General features: G+C 49.4%; 1 protein-coding gene across 7 annotated transcripts in view; it reads right to left on the bottom strand.

Moving 5' to 3' along the window:
* The window catches only part of LOC144099557 (solute carrier family 41 member 1-like), a 113,245-nt gene that overhangs the window by 84,139 nt on the left and 8,427 nt on the right, over window positions 1-20,679 (bottom strand). For 3 of the 7 annotated variants that reach the window (XM_077632967.1, XM_077632965.1, XM_077632972.1), the window contains exon 2: window positions 17,174-17,856. The exons of 1 other annotated variant lie outside the window; for it this stretch is intronic. The gene's annotated coding sequence lies outside the window, so the exon portion shown is untranslated. Of the gene's footprint in view, window positions 1-5,811; window positions 6,025-7,368; window positions 7,654-17,173; window positions 17,857-20,679 lie in introns of those variants that run through there. 3 more of the 7 variants (XM_077632968.1, XM_077632973.1, XM_077632969.1) reach the window with 2 other exon arrangements.

The raw sequence follows: 20,679 nt of genomic DNA, 5'->3' as shown, positions 1-20,679 counted from the left end.
TAAATTAATTGAGATTACGTAAAGCAGACGAGAGATAGGCATTTCACCACTCGTCACCACAACGCAAGGATTTTTAAGCTAGCATCAATAACAACGAAGATATAGACGATTAAAAATTACGCTCCTCCTCTCCCCCCTCAACTCGTACACGCCAGGCACCAGACAAAAATAAAGAAAACAGGTCTGGGACTGGGCTCCGCCTTTGAATACGTCATCAGATGACGTTCGCTTTGCACCTTCCGGTTGCCGCTTATAGCCCCCCCAGCAGCAGCGTCGGCGGCGTGGCGGCATCTCTCCGGTCTCTCTTCGCCTTCCTGGATTGCGGCGCAAGTCGGGTTTCTTTGCTCGTCGTCTGTTGTAGTTAGCAGTAATTAACCCGGACCTCGAGGTGCGACTCCTCGCTCTTACGGCCGTCATAGGCATCGAGCCCTATGCGTGCCCACGAAGAGCCGTGCGAGTGGCTCCGTAACTCCCGACAGAAGGAGGCGGCAGAGAAAAATTGAAACCATATGAGCGAAGGCAATGCCCTGGCCCACGCTTGCCCGAGAGGGTCCCGCGGCGACACGAGCAGACGATTTTCACGGCTACCGGAAGTGTGCCCATGACGTCGTGGCTGCCGTGGCTCCAACGAATGACAGCGTGTGGTGGCCTGGCGACGTCATGGTACAGTGACGTCTTTGAAATCTAAGGTTCGACGAAATCTCGTCTGGTCGGGTGAATACATTGGCGAAAATAATGAATATCGTAATCCTACCTGCTGACAAGGGCAACGCCACCGTCATCCTAAACCACAGCGACTACGTTGAGAAAATGACGAAGCTTCTGGAGGATGATGGCACGTACATGCGACTCAAGCGGGACCCTACACTCAAGGTAGAGCGAGAGTTGCAAAGGCTTTTGACAGACGTCTTCCAGTTTGTTCCACCACAGCACAGGTCGTTATACTTCACGCTCCTCTGCCACAATGGATCTGCCCCTGCTTTATATGGCCTCCCGAAGATCCACAAGCCAGGCGTTCCAATGCGACCAATAGTGGATTTTACCCGCTCTCCCTTGTACCGGCTTTCAGGCTACTTGCACAAAGTTTTTTCGCCACTCGTTGGCAAGAGACCGACTTTCGTACGCAACTCCTTTGATTTTGCTGAAAAAATACGCGAAATCACGATTGACAGCGACGAGATAATGGTGTGATTTGACGTCAGATCACTGTTTACCAGCGTCCCCGTGGATCTGGCGGTGGAGGTATGCCGTTCAGCGCTTCGAGACGACGACGGACTGAGTGCTAGGACACCCATCGATCCAACGGACCTGTTGAAGCTTCTGCAGTTTTGCTTGAAGAACACGTACTTCACCTTTCAGGGCACTGTCTACAAGCAGGTTCATGGCACTGCCATGGGAGCATCTATCTCGGTCACAACCGCAAACCTCACAATGGAAGCACTGGAAAGCCGCGCTTTGGCTTCGTTCGAGCCGCGCCCGAAGGTCTTCCTGCGGTACATTGATGACTGCTTTTGCATAATCAAAAAGAATGCCTTGGCTGCTTTCACGAACCATTTGAACAGCATGGAAGATGCCATCCAGTTTACCGTCGAGGAGGAGATTTCTGGCCGTCTTCCTTTTCTGGACGTCATGGTGGAGCGACGTGATGACCGCCTACCATTCAAGGTGTACAGAAAGGACACGCACACAGGCCAATACCTTCACTTTAATTCAGTCCATCCTACGTGCCATAAGCGCTCCGTCGTTTCTACCCTCGTCCGTCGTGCGGAAAGAATATGCTCGAAACCCGAAGAAAAAGCCTCTGACATACGCCAAGTGCGACGCGAGCTAAACAATTGTGGCTACCCACAGCACTTCGTGAACGCTGTAATACAGCAGACAACGAGACCAGCTCAGCCCGTTCGCCTACCTTGCCGTGCCCGAGCTGCAATACCCTATGTGCCAGGCGTGAGCGAGTCATTGGCCCGCATTTTTCGCACCTACGATGTGCATATAGCTCACGTGCCTGCGTGCAAGCTTCGTCACGAGTTGGTGTCCGTAAAGGACAAGCTAAAAAAGGAAAAGTTTCCCGGAGTAATTTATAAAATCCCCTGCTCAGACTGCGATCAATCCTACATAGGTGAAAGTGGAAACTTTGAAAGACGGCTGAATGAGCACAAGAATGATGTCAAGAAGGCTTGTTCCACCGCACTGGCTGAACACGTTGAAAACACGAAGCATGATATCGCTTGGGAAGAAGCGGCAATTATCGGCCGTGAGAAAAACTGGATGTCACGCCAATATCTGGAGTCTCTGTTTATCCAGACAAAGGATCAGACGCTCAACCGTAACATCGGCAATCTACCGCCCTCGTACGCTAGATGCCTGCGACGATTAGCACAACGTACTTAAGCTTTGTGTGCGAAATTTTTCCATCAGTGAACAAGACTTCTGTGTGGAAGTCGAAACGTCCTTCCATCTTGACAACACCTTTTGGTCGGCGCTTCATTATTTTCGCCAGTGACGTCTTTCTTCAACGATTTTAGTTCCAAAATCGGTCACTACGAGCACACCAATCGGCCCGCGAATTTTAAAAAACACGTTTTTTATTCATTTATAATAAATTGCCGGCTCAGTTCCGAAGACTTATGCTTGGTGTGAATGCTCATTAGCATCATTTATAAACATAGAAAACATTTACAAGCGACATTGAATTCTTTGCACAGTCCCTTTAAGGCAGGAGGAATTAATGGTATACGGTTTAGTGGAAACACATCTTAGAGACATGGAGAAACCACCCTGTTACCCAGACTACGCGCGGGAATATTGCATTAGAACAGAGGGCCGCAGAAAGGGGATCAGGTGGAATTGGGGCACTCATTCATAAAAGTATGAATTTTCAAAGGGTTAAACTGGGATGCAAGGAACATTTATGGCTAAAAGGAAAGTGGCAGGGGAGCAAACCCTCCTTGGCTTTGTACACATGTGGACAGCAGCTAATGCCAAAGAGGAAAACAATAATAAAATGGTAGATAGTATTGCAAGCGACACTGATGAGCTAGGAGGACAGGGCGAGATAATTATATTAGGCGGCATGAATGCACACAAAGAAGACCTGGATGGGTACACAGATTCGACAGGAAGCATGCTGCTGGAAATGTGTGACAGGCGTGATTTAGTTGCATGCAACAGTACCGAGAAGCATCATGGGCTCATAACATGAGAGGCAAGGAGTCTGCACTCGGTGATAGATTATGCACTTAAATCACATAGGATGTGTAATAGATTAAGGATAATGAGCATAGATTAACATGGTTCCAGAAGTGTAGGTAGTGACCACAAACGTATCAAGTTGAGTTTAGGAACAGAAACCAGTGTAGGACTGAAGCGAGATGAACAGAGGGGAATATTTACTCACAAAAGCAAGTGGAAACCGCAGCCAAACGAATTGAGAAAGTAATTTTTTCGAGCAATAAAACCGAATGGACTTATACCAAATTAACTCCATTACTTGAGCTAGAGTTAGCTAAGGTGCGAATGCGGCCAAAAGTGCGACATACTGGGAACATTTGATGTGGAAGATGGAGTAATAAATCTTCCAAAAGATATATATATATATATATATATATATATATATATATATATATATATATATATATATATATATATATATATATATATATATATATATATATAAAGGTGCCAGAGTGCTTATAAAATGGGAAAAATGTATCTGGGCCTATAGAGATACAGCGGGGTCTTAGGCAAGGATGTGCTCTGTCTCCTTTGTTGTTCATGTTGTACCTGCAAAGGTTGGAGACCAAGCTAGAGAGGAGCGGACTAGGCTTCAACCTTTCTTTTTTCAAGCAAGGGGAATGGATTAAACAGTGATTACCGTGACTAATATACGCGGATGATATAGTGCCAATGGCTGACAACAAGGAAGATTTGCCGAAGTTGATAGACTATTGTGGCACAGAGGGAAATAGATTGGGTTTCAAGTTTAGTAAAGAAAAATCTGCAGTCATGATATTTAATAATGAGGGCGGCGAGCATAGAATACAGGAGTTCACGCTAGAAGTAGTGGATTCATGAGTACAAGTATCTTGGGGTGTGGATAAATAACGGTGCTGAGTATCTGACAGAGCATGAAAAATATGAATGAATAAAGCTACCAGGAATGCAGCTGTCATGAAAAATAGAGCACCGTGGAATTACATTAGGTATGAAGTGGTAAAAGGGATCTGGAAAGGGGTGATGGTTCCTAGCCTGACTTTCGGTAATGCGGTCCTGTGCATGAGACCAGATGTTCAAGCAATGTTAGAAATTAAACAACGGGGAGTAGGGAGATTATCTTTGGGAGCACATGGCAATACACAAAATCAGGGGGTACAGGGCGATATGGGATGGGCGTCGTTCGAGAGCAGAGAAGCTAGCAGTAAGATAGCATTTGAGGAGCGATTGAGAAAAAAATGGGGGAAAAGAAGTGGGCTAGGAAAGTTTTCAGATACCTGTACATAAGGAATGTTGACACGAAATGGAGAAAGAGAACTAGAAAATTGACAAGTAAATATCTCGACAGTAGTAGGGGAGCTAATCAGCAATTATCAGTAAAGAAAACGGTTAAAGAAACCGCGAGAGCTCTGTGGAAAACAGGGATGCTGACGAAATCGGCACTAGGAACGTACAGGATTTTTAAGCAGGAAATTGCCAAAGAAAACATCTGTGATGACTGTAGGGGAAGCTCTTCGTTGTTTGAGGCCAGGACGGGAGTTTTGCGGACTAAGACATATAGAGCCAGGTACCACGAGATAAACACCTTGTGCGTTGCGTGCGGAGAGGAGGAGGAAGAAACGGCTGAACACTTCATACTTTTCTGTAAAGGGCTTCACCCTGCAGTGGAAGGCAGCGGGGCTGATTTATTTAAAGCATCTGATTGGTGACTAAAATCAAGACAAGAGGAAAATTCCATCCATCCATCCATCCACCCACCCACACACCCCATCATAGCCCGATATAATGGGTTCCATCCATAGCCAATAGGTTGTGTGCGGAACGTCACTACAAACGCATGAGCCAATAATCGGGGAGATACAGGACGGAATCGCAGCCCTCCTACGACATTTATAAATTCCCCGACCTATAAACTACCACGAGCATGAACGAAAACACTGGAGGCGTAACTGCGGTACACATCAGGTTTCCAAGAGGCCGTCCGATACACATAGATGCATAGACAGCACACAGCCTGGGAGGAGTGGTTCTCCTTGTTGTCTGTGAAAAATCAGAAAAAAAAGCTGGTTCTTTACCCCGGCACTATCCCCTTCAAGTAGCATTAACTGGGACATGCGTTGATCAAAATAACTGTACTCTGTCTCTCTGATTGGTGTAATTATACAGGAGAACGCAGAGTGGGTGAGGGAACAAACACGGGTTAACGACGTCCTAGCCGAAATCAAGAGGAAGAAATTGGCTTGGGAAGGGCATGTAATGCGAAGGCAAGATAACCGCTGGTCCTTCAGGGTAACGGAGTGGATTCCAAGAGAAGACAATGTTAGGAGGGGGCGGCAGAAAGTTAGGGGGGCGATGAGATTCAGAAGTTTGCGGGGATACGGTGGCTGCAGCTGGCACAGGACAGGGGTAATTGAAGGGACGTGGTAGAGGCTTTTTTACGCAGTAGTCGTAGTCAGGCTGATTATTATGATGCTGATGATGACTCATTATCATGTCCTTCCAGTAACTTCCGTTTTCGTGATTGCAGCTCTAGTACGACGCGAAAAAGAAAAAGAAACGCAGGGCAGGCAAAAACATAGCCCGACATTGACGACTCACAGTGCTTGAACGTGCTCTCTTGAAGCAAAAGTTAAGCGGATCTTTCCGGCCGTTAGAGTGCGCTGCTTGCAACTTCCGGCTCGGAATGGACGAAGACTGACCGACTCGGCGTGTGAGCGGCCTTTCCCTGCAAAGAGTTTGCCGCTTCCTCGGCCTCGTCTTGGGCTCAGGGATCGGAACCGTCCGACAGGGCAGCTTGAAAGTTGCGACACCGGGCCAGTCCGTCGCGTGACCCACTGCGATGCAAACGGTCGCGAAACAGGGAGACAAAGAAAGGGGTGACGTCGACTGCTGCCCTCCTGGCACGTGCCACAGATAAGCGCCGAGGCTTTGATGATTTTTTTTTTTTTCACGCAAACAACTATCATATCGCGCAACAGAAACCATGCATGCGATGCTGAGCTGCCAAGTGTTCTTCGACTGATCGCTCTCTTCCTTTGGAAAAACAGGTGCGCAGATGAATTAGTTATATCTGCACGCTGCAGGGCTTCGGGTGAGCCGGTACATCGCGAGGCGAAGAGTGAATACAAACACTAAATAAGACCACCAAAAATAATTAGTTATAACCTTCCATCCCAATCTTTGGTGACAGAAAAAAATCACCTGTGCTGATGAGGGCACAGTGAAAATTCGATGCAACCCGAGTGGCGCAGTCACCGAAAAATTCTTCGCCAGGCTAACGGTCCTCGAGCTATCTGTAGAGAGCCCGCGCAGCTACGAAAACAACACAGCCACGACGCTAGCATATGCTCCAACGCACACACACGTGTTGCGCGCGTTTCCCTGGGGCTGTAATTGCTCACTGTGCTGGAATCAAACGTGCTGACCAACTGCTATAGCTTCATAAAACTATCACCCTTTACGCACAGGTCTCGACCTTCGGGCACCCAGCGATTGTTCCCCGCCAACCACAGGTTGCCGGCGACTCGTGCTTTGTTTGCCGCACCAGACGTTTGACTCTCTCCACGCGCGGCGAGCTCTGCGAAACAAGCGCACGTCGAGGCGCAGCTTGACACGCGTCTGGCATTCATCACGACCGGCTTTTGGCTGTCGGGGAGCTTGTTGGCCGGTAGTCACGCACGCAGCCACTTGCGCCACCTGCAGAAATTCGCCACGGAGCGTGCGGACGCGCGCCAGCTGAGTACGCGAGGCGTCGCACGTGCCAGCACCTGAGGGCAGAATATCGTGGCTCCGAGCAGAACGACCAATGTCAAGTTTAAAACAAAACTCTGCCAAGCTGGCGGCCTTTCTTTCCGTGAGGTGAGAATGTGAGAGCAACAGGTGCATCGGCCCTCGTCCCCCCAATCTCGCAAGCTCTGAGCACAGCACGCTCTAGATCGCGCCTATATTATCGCACCTCTGCGCTAATGATCCCACGGACGGCGTTCTGCTTAGGATAACGGGCCACTTTTCACTTCCCGCATACGACGACGCTCGACGTGGAGAAAGCTGTCGCCGCAAACATCCAGAGCCAGCACAGGCCATAGGGTGCACCCACGGAAGTCAGTGGCCCCTGAAAGCTCGCCAGAGCTAAATAACTCGCGTAACCGTACTCACCGGCCGTGTCACGTCCACGTGGAAGGAGAATTCCGCCCTCCGCCTTGTGTCGGGAACACTCTCCGCGACGGGGCCGTACCGTGTGGACGCGGCACGGGCCCAAGTCCGCGGCGCAACTCGCGAGCCCCGCAGGCCATGGCGGTGAGCAGAGCAAACGCGATCCCCGAGGCGCCCGAGCAGCGCGCTGCTCGGCGAACAGACTCCAGTTCCGCAGCGACCACGGCGGAAGCCACGCCTTCGCGGATGTCTCCGACCCGCCGCAGCTGCAGAGCAAACGCGGACTGCGGCGCCGCCGGCGAGTGAGCTAGCCACGCCGGTGTTGTCACCCGAACCCAAGAGCGGTGAGTGGAGGGCGGCATTTCCGCTGAGCGGTCTTCCGCATCGCTGTACCCACGTTTCGCTCAGGTACCAGAGGCGCCGCCGACGGCGTACCAGGCACTAAACATGGCAAACTACTGCCCAATCGAGGTGTCATTCACCGTGGGCTAACAAGCGCACAGGTGGCGTTCTCTCTTGCCCCGGAAAAAAGTGCTTTCGTCAATCTCAACGATAGCGCCTGTTTATTGCTTGCTTGAGCCAACAGCGACCCTATTCCTAGCTAGCCAATAACGCAAGTCGCTTATCTTTCTTTACAGCCTGAAGGAATAGGCGTCGCACGCACGGACATCCACAAGTTTTGTTGTTGTTGTTGTTATCACTGAAGAACACGGTCCACATTGCGTCAATTTCTCCCGTGCATTCTGTCATTTCAAATAACTTTTTTTTTGCTTTGGTGTCAGTTTGCTCGATGAAGCCCCATATGATTGCCGCGTACTCAACAGCGAGTGTTATGCCCCACGCTTCAAAGTGCAGGTTCCGAGATGTTTAACTAATAATGGCAGACAGTGTGCCGACCGTAAAGATGCACGCATACTTTGTCGAAAAATAATAAACGGAAAAAGTAACGTCACCTGAATTGGGGCAACGAAGGAGTGTTTCGCTGATACATTTGTGATAAACGTTCGGTTCTATAGTTGTTAATCGTCAATATATACGCTGGCTACAACATGCTTCCTTTTGTACAGCGGGCCGCCGCACATGGCTCGATGATTATGGATTTCGGCGGGTTCGATTCCGACCGCGGTGGTCGAATTTCGGTAGAGGCGAAATTCTAGAGGTCCGTATAGTGTGCGATGTCAGAGCATGTTAAACAACCCCAGGTAGTCGAAATTTCCGGAGCCCTTCACTACGGCGTCCCTCATAGCCTGAGTCGCTTTGGGACGTTAAACCCCCATAAACCCATAAATCGTTTCGTACAGCCTAAATTTGTACAGATATCTCTGAAATATCACTGCACACCATGAAGTCATCGGCTAATACGGGATTTTAAAGCGAAAGCTTTAGTGGCTTAGTGAAGCCAAGGTCACCGGCGCCGCAATTTGACCTTGAAATGGAGGAGCCGTGGAGGTGCGCCAGCCAGGTGACATACGCCACTCGCCGCCGCCGTGCCGACCGCTGCACCGACTGCCGCCTCGGCAGCTGTGGCCACGTGACGAACCACGTGCCTCGTCATTCGATTCAAAAAGGAGCCGGTGGTGGTGGTGGTAGACCACCACCATGATATTTGATACCTGATTTAATATCTGCTGCGGGTCCTTGGACCCAAAATATTAAGCTTATTTTTGGAATATGGCGGAGTGCTCGTCTTGAAGCACTCTGGCACGGGTCGACCCGGTATTGCACTGCCTCCGAGATCGGCCCGGGGACTATTAGCGCAGCTCGTCTTTTCTTTCACTCTTTGCTCTCCTATCCTTTACCCCTCCTGCTTTCAGCACGCGGCAGCGAGCGTGGCTCGGCTTGAGCCAGTAGGCAGGCCCGTGCACTTTCCTTTCCTTCGTGTCAGCAGCAGCAGCTCTCGTGGAATTAGTATTGCAGGTCTCGCTATGGACGGAGGGAGTCGGCCGGAGCCGTCTGCGTCGTCGGGACGATTTGGCTAAACCACGCTTAGCTCAGCTTAGTGCGTAAGCACTTCTGGCCGCGCTCCCCGGGTTGGTGTGTGTGAAGCCCGGCCAAGTGGATGGATGGATGGATGGATACGGCTGAACCCTTTACATCGGGCGGTGGCTCAAGCCACCTAGCCATGTCTTGTGAAATTTTACTCCTGTCTTGCTTTTAGCCACCAATCAGATAACCTTCGCTTGGTTACTTCTAACCTCTTAAAATCCACTTTCCCTTCACTATCCCTAAACCCCAATGCCTTGGGTAAGTCAGCCCCGCTGCCTTCCACTGTAGGGTGAAGCCCTTTACAGAAAAGTATCAAGTGTTCAGCCGTTTCCTCCTCCTCTCCGCACGCAATGCACAAAGTGTCTATCCCCTGGTACCTGACTCTATACTTCTTAGTCCGCAAAACTCCAGTCCTGGCCTCAAACAACAAAGAACTTCCCCTACAATTATCATAGATATTTTCTTTGACAATTTCCTGTTTAAAGGTCCGGTATGTTTCTAGTGCCGATTTCCTCAGCATCCCTGTTTTCCACAAAGCTCTCTCTGTTCCTTTAACCTTTTTCTTAACCGATAATTGCTGATTTGCCCCCTTACTGCTGTCCAGATATTTGCTTGTCAATTTTCTAGTTCGCTTTCTCCATTTCGTGTCAACATTCTTTATATACAGGTATCTGAAAACTTTCCTAGCCCACCGCTTTTCCTCCATCCTTCTCAATCGTTCCTCAAATGCTATCTTACTGCTAGCCTCTCTGCTCTCGAAAGACGCCCATCCCATATCACCCTGTACCCCCTGATTTGGTGTATTGCCATGTGCTCCCAAAGCTAACCTCCCTACTCCCCGTTGCCTAATTTCCAGCCTTGCTTGAACATCTGGCCTCATACACAGGACCGCATTCCCGAAGGTCAGGCTAGGGACCATCACCCCTTTCCAGATCCCTCTTACCACCTCATACCTATTGTAATTCCACAGTGCCCTATTTTTCATGACAGCTGCATTCCTACTAGCTTTATTCATTACATATTTTTCATGCTCTGTCAGATACTCAACACTGTTATTTATCCATACCCCAAGATACTTGTACTCATTCACTACCTTTAGCACGAACTCCTGTATTCTATGCTCGCCGCCCTCTTCATTAAATGTCATGACTGCAGATTTTTCCTTACTATACTTGAAGCCTAATCTATCTCCCTCTGTACTGCATATGTCTAACAACTTCTGCAGGTCTTCCTTGTTGTCAGCCATTATCACTATATCGTCCGCATATATTAGTCCCGGTAATGTCTGTTTAATCAATTCCCCTTGCTTGAAAAAAGATAGGTTGAAACCTAGTCCGCTCCCCTCTAGCTTGGCCTCCAAACCTTGCAGGTACAACATGAACAACAAAGGGGACAGAGGACATCCTTGTCTAAGCCCCCGCTGTATCTCTACAGGCCCTGATACATTTTTTTCCCATTTTATGAGCACTCTGTTACCTCTATATATATCTTTTAAAAGATTAATTACTCCATTTTCTACATCCAATGTGCCCAATATGTCCCACAAATGCTCCTGAGTAACGTTGTCATAGGCTCCCCTAATATCCAGAAATGCTAGCAATAAGGGCCTATGTTCCTTTTCCGCAATTTCTATACACTGTGTCAATGAAAATAGATTGTCCTCCAACCTCCTTTGTTTCCGGAACCCATTCTGTAGTTCCCCTAGCACCCCCTCGTTCTCCACCCAAGCCTGCAGTCTATCCTTTATAATTTGCATCACCACCCTGTAAACCACAGACGTCACTGTTATGGGGCGATAGTTACTTACGTCTGCTTTGTCCCCCTTTCCCTTATATATCATGTTCATTCTACTTAATCGCCATTCATCGGGGACTTTCTCATCCACTATCATTTTGTTCACTACCTGTATTAATGTTTGCTTGGATTTTGGTCCTAACTTCTTTATCAACATAATCGGGATACCATCTGGTCCTGTTGATGTACCACTAGGAACCTTCTTCTCTGCCCTTTCCCACTCTCCTTGCTCAAGTGAAGCTATTGCTGTAACCGGTCTATCCTCCTTCGATAAATTATGTACCACGTGCTTTGCTGAAAATTTTTCCGTCATCCTTGTTCCTATGTGTTTCATTGCTTCATCCCCTTCTAGTCGAATACCCTCATCTGTAACAATAAACCTTTGTTCTAGCCTAGTTTTATTACTCATTGCATTTAGATGTTGCCAGAATTTTTGGGCTGTGAAACCGAGGAAGAACGCCAGCACCGCCCACAACGGGAAGCGTGTGAGACGCGCTGCAGAAAGCGATGGAGAACGCCACCTCAATCGCGCTGTGAGTAGTCGATGGCGTCCACCTTTAAGAGTCAGGTATGCGCCTTTCCCTCTCTTAAAACCAGCAGAAGGTGTAGACCGTTTATTCTTGGGAAAGAAAAGACGCGGAACTGCCTCCAAGGTTTAATGGACACCTGCCATGCTTTGAGGTACTGGGCTGTAGTGTACACCTGCAAAAACCTGGTTTCGCACAATATTTCGTGTTTAGCAATGCTAAACCACCGCCATTTTTTGTGCAAGTAATCCTGCACTGTGATTTAAAGCTTCGAGACACATCGCCAACAGGCGATATATTCAGCGTCACACACAGCACTGCTGGTCCTCAAAAAGAGCACCGTGGGACTGATAAAACGAGAGGCTAATACAATAATTCATCCTTATTTACATACGCTGCAATTCAGTTGCTTGTCCCGGTTTAGCCTTCATGTGCTCAGCACGTTCGTGCAAAAACACTTAGTTTGAAGCTGTAGTCGGTTCACGTAGTCACGTAGAACACTCCAGACTGAGCTGAGATCACATTAGGACACTAGCCCCAGCCTGACTAATGTATTCGAATCGTGGAATTACGAGGTTTGAAAGTACGCGGCATACAATACCCTGCACATAAGGACGCACACCATAAACGCAATCTTACAACAGTTAATTTCTCTTTGATGAAGCCTTTTTTGCACGTATAGCAAGCATGAACACGAGCAATCTGGTGCATGCAAGCGAACATTTTAACCTCGCTTTTTCATAGAGCGATTGATGTATTGCTTACACACGTTTCATCTGTGGTTTAAATAAAAAACGCTTGGGCAATTTCTCTTTATATCCCTCTTTCTCACCGTAGTATCTGTTTTATCAAACAATGAAGGGCATTTTGCTTTGCAGCGGTTACAATGGGACATTAGATTTCCGGGTTAGGTAATTTTTCCTCACTCATTTTGATGTTGCAATGAAGTGAAGTAGCAGTCACTGACCATAGTCGAAAAAAGAATGACGTTTCGAAACCCGTACGGGTTTCTTGTTCACAGTGAGCAGGACAAGAGCAGTGGCGAATTTATATCCGGAGAATGTGACGTAAAGATCGGGCGTAGATGCCTGGCATGGGGCCAGCGTTTTTGTTTAATGTTGCTTGTGATGTTTGGATGAATAGCGATTCCAGCAGAAGGCGCGTCGTCAGGTTTCTTTCCTTAGATAAGATGGAGGCATTGCCCCAGTCAATCTGGTGGCCAGTGTCGTGTGCATGACCCGCCAGCGCATTTGTGGCATGCATTTTGTTTTTCACATCACGTTGGTGGTCCTTTATGCGTCTTGAGAACTTCCCTGTCTCACCGATGTAGGCATGATTGCAGTTCAGGCATGGTATTTTGTAGACGACTCCTGGAAACTGCTCATTTGGTAGTCGGTCTTTCACATTCATTAGCTGATTCCGCAGCTTGCTGACAGGCATGTGGGCCACGCGTAAGTCGTATTTTGAGAACACACGAGACAACGCTTCGCTGATACCAGGCATGTATGGAATGCCTGCTCGTGTTCGATACCTCCTACAATCAGTGGTAGCTGGATGTGCAGCTCGTTCTTGTAGCTTTGATATGAAGCGGCTCGGATAACCGTTGGCTGACAGTTCTTCGTGCACTCTTTTTAACTCCTGTCAGAAAACCGTTTGGCAAGCAATACATTACAGTCTTGCAGGTGTGTTAACACCAGGCTACAAGAACAGCAGAATGAGCGAAGTAAAACTACTTATCCCGGAAATCTAGCGTCGCATTGTAACCGCTGCAAAGCAAAACTCACGTCATTGGTATAAGGTATTTTTCTTCGCAAGGTGGGGCCAAGACTGATTCCCCAAGCATATCACTCCAGATAAGCCAAGCACCAGGCCAGGAGAAAGCTTGTACCGATTGTATCGCCGGTTGGTACCCTGCACCATTGGGGATCGACCCCCGCAGCGCCTACAAGCGGGGGTGATATTCAAACCACTAGGCCACTGTTGCGGTTCCAAGGCCAAATGGCAGCAGTCTCTAAGGCAAATGTACCTCCAAGACTGCAGCAGAATTCGCGCGGATTTCATTGGTATGCATCGACGAGGCCGTTCCCAGGAGCAGGATCTTAACTAGAGGAAGGCTGAATGGTTAGCCAACTTAAAACGTCGGCCACTGCACGTCGATGCAAGGAGAGGAATCGAGAATATGCTAATCGCTTTACTCACATATATTGTCGTCGCACAATGGGTTGTCAGTCACGCTAGTAAAGTACAGTAAAATCCAACTAGGCATTCGTAAAAGCGGCCCAAAGTCAGAGTAAACGCATCAAGGCTGCTTCCTGCAGGAGATTACGGTTGCCAGGGGTAGTTTTAAGGAAGGGTCTCGGTAGCTAACAGTACGGCATACGTCACTGAGCTAAAATGAGACAGCGAGCAAGGCGGCGATTTACACTTTTTGCACAGTGAGTTTTGACATCGGTAACTGAGGAGGCTGTGCGTCAGGCAAGCTATCGTCAGCGAGGTCGTTCTCATGGATGTCGCGTCGCTCGCTGAGAGTACACAGCTGTGTTTGGTAAATCTCAGACCCTGACTACTGACGAGCTCCATGATGCGTCGCTTCTAAGCTAAAATAGCGCTATTTGAATCACAAAGCACCGAACTGTCCATCTGTCTAATATAAAAAAAGGCAGTGCCGTATTCTGTCTGCCCTTAGCTGTCGACGCGTCCATGTGTAAACAATTGAAGTTCAATGTTTATGGGTCTATGGGGGTTTAACGTCCCAAAGCGACTCAGGCAATGAGGGATGCCGTAGTGAAGGGCTCCGGAACTTTCGACCACCTGTGGTTCTTTAACGTGCACTGACATCGCACAGTACACGGGTCTCTAAGATTTCGCCTGCATCGAATTTCGACCGCCGGGCCGGGATCCAACCCGCGCCTTTCGGGTCAGCAGCCGAGCGCCATAACCGCTGAGCCACCGCGGCGGCCCTGAACTTCAATGTGAATTGCCCTGTTGAAGAGACGACGGCGTAAAGGACACTGATGGATGACACAGAGCCGCAACTGTATATATATATGAAGGAATACAGTCCGCGTACGCTTCGTGCAGTAGCGACAGCATAAGCTGCCTGACGGCTAACGACGATAGAAAGCGTTTCTTCTTGATACCAGCGGTGAAGCAGTTCACCCGCAGGTACGAATGGGCCGAAGAAATGGCTTCTCAATAATAATAATAATAATTGGTTTTTGTGGAAAAAAAAATGGCGCAGTATCTGTCTCATATATCGTTGGACACCTGAACCGCGCCGTGTGGGAAGGGATAAGGGAGGGAGTGAAAGAAGAAAGGCAGAAGAGGTGTCGTAGTGGAGGGCTCCGGAATAATTTCGACCACCTGGGGATCTTTAACGTGCACTGACATCGCACAGCACACGGGCGCCTTAGCGCGGCGGGTAAATGGTTTCTCAAAAAGTTCTGTCTCCTGCCAACCATGCCAGACGATGAATGTGAAGGATTCGGGAAATGCGACGCATGTGCAGTTTCAATCAGCCGACTGCCATGAACGTCGGGGTGGACTGAATGTCTTGCTGTACTTGGGCCCCGCAAAAACCGTTTAAGGGGTACACACAAATTTTTGACCGAAAACAGATGTTTCTTTCATGGGCGTAAGGGCCTTATTTCTTTCATGGGCGTGGCGTCACCGAACCTAGTGGGCGTTCACAGAAACAACCGATGTTTGCCGGCACCTGCGTTCTCCCGAGTGAGAACTTCAGCAGTCTCGCAGCAAGAGCCAGCCCCCTCTCCTGAAGTGAGGGCAGTGGGAGCCGGATGAAAGGTCTTTGTCGATATAGACGCCTAGGAAGTGACGTGTAGTAATGCTAAGGTACGAGATGAATGCTCGATCTTATACCCCGTATTACGTCACTTCACGAGAAGGCGAGCATATCACATACATTTTAATTTGAGCATCTCGTAATGAAAACATAATCAGCAGGTACAGTATTTACGGTGCAATTTTTCCACTTCTCCAAGTTCATTGAGCCATTCGCTCCATAATACCCTAATAGGAAGCAAATTAGTGTAATACGCTTCAGCAGTAATGAACACCAGCTATGAAAAGGCAACATGACTAAAGCATCATATAACTTTTCCTTTTTATGCTTTCGAGTAATAATTGCATCACACTGCAACCGTGAAATTTTATTTCCGCTTTGCCTTCAGAATGTACTGAATAATAATGGGTTTATGGTGTTTAACGTCCCAAAGCGACTCAGGCTATGACGGACGCTGCAGTGGGGAGTTATCAAAAATTTCGACCACCTGGGGTTCTTTAACGTGCACTGACATCTCGCAGCACACGGGCCTCTAGAATTTCGCCTGCATCGAATTTCGACCGCCGGGCCGGGATCCAACCCGCGCCTTTCGGGTCAGCAGCCGAGCGCCATAACCGCTGAGCCACCAGAGCGGCGTACTGAAAAATAATTCACGCCTATTTCATACAGGTTTTAAAGACACCACCACACGTATAGTTCATTCCACGATATGAACTGGTTTCTCATGGTGTCAAAATCAACTTGTCATGAAGTTGGCACAAAAAGATATCGTAATTGCAAAGCTTTCTTTAACACTTCCCAACTCCTTCGAGTGGAGCCACGTTCGCGCACATATCGAAGCTGCTAAAGACAAAACTTCGTAATGTAAGCGCCAATATTGCGCATTCCGGAGAATTTCGAATTTGTGCTTCTACAAAACCCACTGTACTTCGTGTCATGCCGTTCAGCCGTTGTAACCCAGTCCTCTTCCTGTAATGCCCTTGATCTTCAGGGCAAATAATAAGAAATAATAGGTCGCCAGCGTGTAACGCTTCCGCGGTGTATTAAATACGCTGAGAAAGCCAGGGCTGTCTTTGTGCCGCTCCTCCGCCGCTCGTCTGGCGCAACGCTGCCGCACACGCCTATTCTCGACTGAAGCCGCTGCACGCATTTCAAGCACGCAGACGGTGAGTGCTGCTGTCGCTCTGAGCGCCTAGCGGTTCAGCCAGGCGTCTGCGCAATGCGCAAGGCTTCCTCCGTCGTACGACGCTAGCGCAACTGAAGCACGACTGCATTCCGCATTGTTGCGACCCGAATGCGCAGGTGTAACTCCTCGACAAAAAAAAAAATAAAGGAAGCAACGCGCATTGTGAACGCACATTTGAAGCGCATGGCGGCTCACTGAGGGCGCGTAGAACAGATGGATCGCCTACGACTGGAAGCACGAGTGACGCCGAAATCGGCTTGCGCATGGCGACGGTATATTGACCGCGCACTGCCGCTCACGATCAGCCGATGCTTAGGCAAGGTCTCAGTTGGCAGTCCCAGCTGGGACCGTTGAGTAAGTGTATACGCTTCGATCCCGACAACCACAATCAATGAAAACACAAGCGCTCGCTTTCTATCTGTGCTGCTTTGCCAACCGCGGCGAGAAATGCGAGCTGCTCGTCGTGGTCCGCCCGACGAAAGAAGAAAAGCGAGACGAAAGAGAAGCACTCACCGGAAGAGGCGAAGATGCACGGCCCAGCCTCGGCGGGTGTCTCCTGCAGACGGGGGACAGCAACCTCCTGACCGAGCAGAGCACGCAGGGTTGGCCTTGCAGCGGAGGGCGGGACGGTGTTGGAACGTGGAGGCGGCCTCCGGAAACCGGCGGCTACAGTCGCCCACAGGTGGTGATGATGATGCCCTTCACCTTCATGAGCTGACGTGAGAGGATGTCCGCCCTGAATTGAAATGATTGCACTTCACGCCGACGAAGAAAAAAACCGACGGGGCGTCCTTGCAGATCCCCAGGCTCGTCGACGACGTGGGCCCAGCTCTGGAACTCTGTTCACGACGCCCTCGGCGGGAACTCTTCGGCAGATGCCTTCCTCGGCGGCAGTGTCGACGTTGCGCCGTGTGGACCGCGTGTGCTGCCCCCTGCAGGGACTTCTCAGTCGGAGACGACGCCGGGGCGCGCTCGCGGCGAGCGGGCCTGCTCCCCTGGGGCTACGGCGCGAGGCCCTGGCAGAGGAGCTGGGCGTCCAGCAGCCACGGCTTGGCGGCGCGCGAGCACCGGGCGAACGGCAGCGGAGGCGGCAGCAGCCGGCAGCCGTCGACCATACCTCGGGTCACCGCCAGCACGGGGCACGTCAGGGCGCTGCTGCTCAGCACGGCACGGTTCGCGCAACGGCGGCAGTCGACCTGCGTGCGTGATATGCAGGGTTTAACGCCCCGAAACTGCACGCGGCTAAGAGGGAGCTAGGCCATGGTGCAGGGCTTCCTTGCGCTTAATTCCTGACACCTGTGGTTCACTGACTCGCACGGACATCGCACGCCATCGAAATGCCCGAGCACCACTGCTCCTAAAACGCTGTCCCGGTGACGACACCCTACCAGCCTTGGTGCGCCATGCTATCGATATTCTGGGCGCCTGCCATGTGACCCCAATAATTTACTCTTCCTTCCTCTCTCACGCAAGTTCTCTGTTCGGATATCTTGAAGGAAAAAAATGCCCGGAGTCAAGGATGTTTGAATCATTCGCAAACCCGCCGTGGTGGCTCAGTGGTTAGAGCGCTCGGCTACTGATCTGGAGTTCCCGGGTTCGAACCCGACCGCCGCGGCTGCGTTTTTATGGAGGAAAAACGCTAAGGCGCCCGTGTGCTGTGCGATATCAGTCCACGTTAAAGATCCCCAGGTGGTCGAAATTATGCCGGAGCCTTCCACTACGGCACCTCTCTCTTCCTCTCTTCTTTCACTCCCTCCTTTATCCTTTCCCTTACGGCGCGGTTCAGGTGTCCAACGGTATATGAGACAGATACTGCGCCATTTCCTTTCCCCAAAAACCAATTATTATTATTATTATGTTCCATGGCAAGCACGGCACTTCGCACTCGTATTCTGTCGAAAAGGGGTTGCTGTACCGCCTCTATCATCTCGCCTTCGCGTTTCTCCTCCACCGAAACGCTGCCGCCGCGGTCGGGTTCGAACCCGGGTACTGCGGAACAGTAGCCGAGCACTCTAACGACTGAGCCACCGCAGCAGGTACCGCATACGACACCATTTCGAAACAGCGCGTCCAGATATCATCTGCCCGAGATCCTTGCTCGTATAACTTCAGTTTGGGCTAGTCGGAACATCTTCACGTTTTAAAGGGTAAATGCAAACAAATAAAATGACGGTCGATTTGCGCAGCTAGGACAAATCAAAATTAGGTGGGCAAGCGCTGTATGGAACGTTTATCGTCCGCCTGCCATTATAGGTCCCATAACCTTGTGTCGTCACCACAAACTTCCAGGTTGTATATATATATATATATATATATGTTTTCACAAGGTTTTGACAAACATATGAAGGAAGCCAACAGTCACCGAAACCAAGATGCATAGGGGAATGTTTCTATTTCTTTTTTAATTTCTACTGCTGTTTAATGGGCGAATAATTCTCACTTAAAGAAAATAACTTATAAAGCAGCAGAAAAAACAACCATGCCGCTGGCGGGATCCGAACCCACGACCTCCGAATATCGCGTCCGGTGCTCTACCAACTGAACTACGGCGACGGCTGTCCAATCTGCTTCTCTCGTGGGTACTTATGTTTTTGCGTTTAAGCGAACCTTGAGAGTGTTGCTTTATATGTAATTTTCTTTAAGCGGCAACTATTCTGGCATTAATCAGCGCTAGAAATTAAAAAAATAAACTATGTATACATATTAAGGAGGCCAACAGTAACCGAAACCAAGGTGCACAGGGGAATGTTTCTATTTTTTATTAATTTGTAGTGCCCATCAATTGGTTTAAAGAAAATTACTTATAAAGCAGCAGAAAAAACAACCATGCCGCCGATGGGATCCGAACTCACGGCCTTCGAATATCGCGTCCGGTGCTCTGGCGTTTCACCTCCATCGAAACGCAGCTGCCGCGGTCAGGTTCGAACCCGGGAACTCCAGATCAGTAGCCGAGCGCACTAACCACTGAGCCACCGCGGCGGGCTCATTCCCTTTGCAACATAATGAACGACGTGATTTGTCCAGAAGCGGCCCCTATTGCTCAGAATTGAGTATTTCGCGCCACCGTTCAAATTTAACGATTTCAATAGGCGCGGTAAGGATAGAGCGATTAGTGCGGCATGCAAGTCTCCAAAATTACCCACATATACGCGGATCTGGAACCGGTTATTTAAAATGCAGCGCGAAATAGCGTAAACCTCAGCAGTCGTTGATGCTGTTGCGTGTGTCGGTTTAACTGTTCGTCCTTCCAAACGCCAATGTAGACGAATTTTGAACACTAGTGCTCTCAGCATGCGCATGAACGTTGTAGCGCATGCATGTAGTATATCTGGTGCAGTGCAAATGGCTGAGCAGCAACATCATGTCGCGCTTGGATACTACCCTTTCGGCGGGCAGCTGTAACGTATGTCGTCAGTATAAGCCATGGAGCATACGCTGAGGTTGGCGACGCTTCCATCCAGTTCCTTTAGTGCGGAAGATGACTGGCGTCTTCCGTGTTGGGACATAAGGCGGCAGATGCGGCGGCAATTCTTTGGTGTTCGCAACGCCTAGAATGATGGCACTCGCACCTCTGCAGTCACCAGAGAGCTGGAAGTCGCACGGGGAACACCTGCAAGTCAGTCTCTGCAAGCACTCCTCCGAGGCTCGAGAGAGTCCGCGTACTGTCGCTGCAAAATACCCAGTTTCTTTGCATACGGGTGAGTTGTTAGCTTTGAGCTGCAGGAGATGAGGTCGAACCGCCCAAAGATATACCAGCAAGCCTGCGAAGCACTTCTACCACGTTGTTCACCTGCTCTTCGAGAAATTTTATATATGCCGCCCAAGATAGTTGCCGGTCGATATAACGACGCCTAGAAAACGATACTGCTTAACAACTATCAAATTTTGTTCTTCCAGACAGAGCCGGAAATTCTTCAGCTTCTTTCGTTCTCTTTCCTTCCTCCCTTCTATCAGGGCGCTGTTGAGGTGTCCACCGAGACAGTTGCTGTGCCTTTCCTCATAATCCTTTTTTTTTCGAG

This window comes from Amblyomma americanum, chromosome 7 (genome assembly GCF_052857255.1).
Source record: "Amblyomma americanum isolate KBUSLIRL-KWMA chromosome 7, ASM5285725v1, whole genome shotgun sequence".
NCBI classification, from domain to species: Eukaryota; Metazoa; Arthropoda; class Arachnida; order Ixodida; family Ixodidae; genus Amblyomma; species Amblyomma americanum.
The sequence above is the reverse complement of the archived record's forward strand: the minus strand, read 5'-3'. Positions and strand labels throughout refer to the sequence as shown.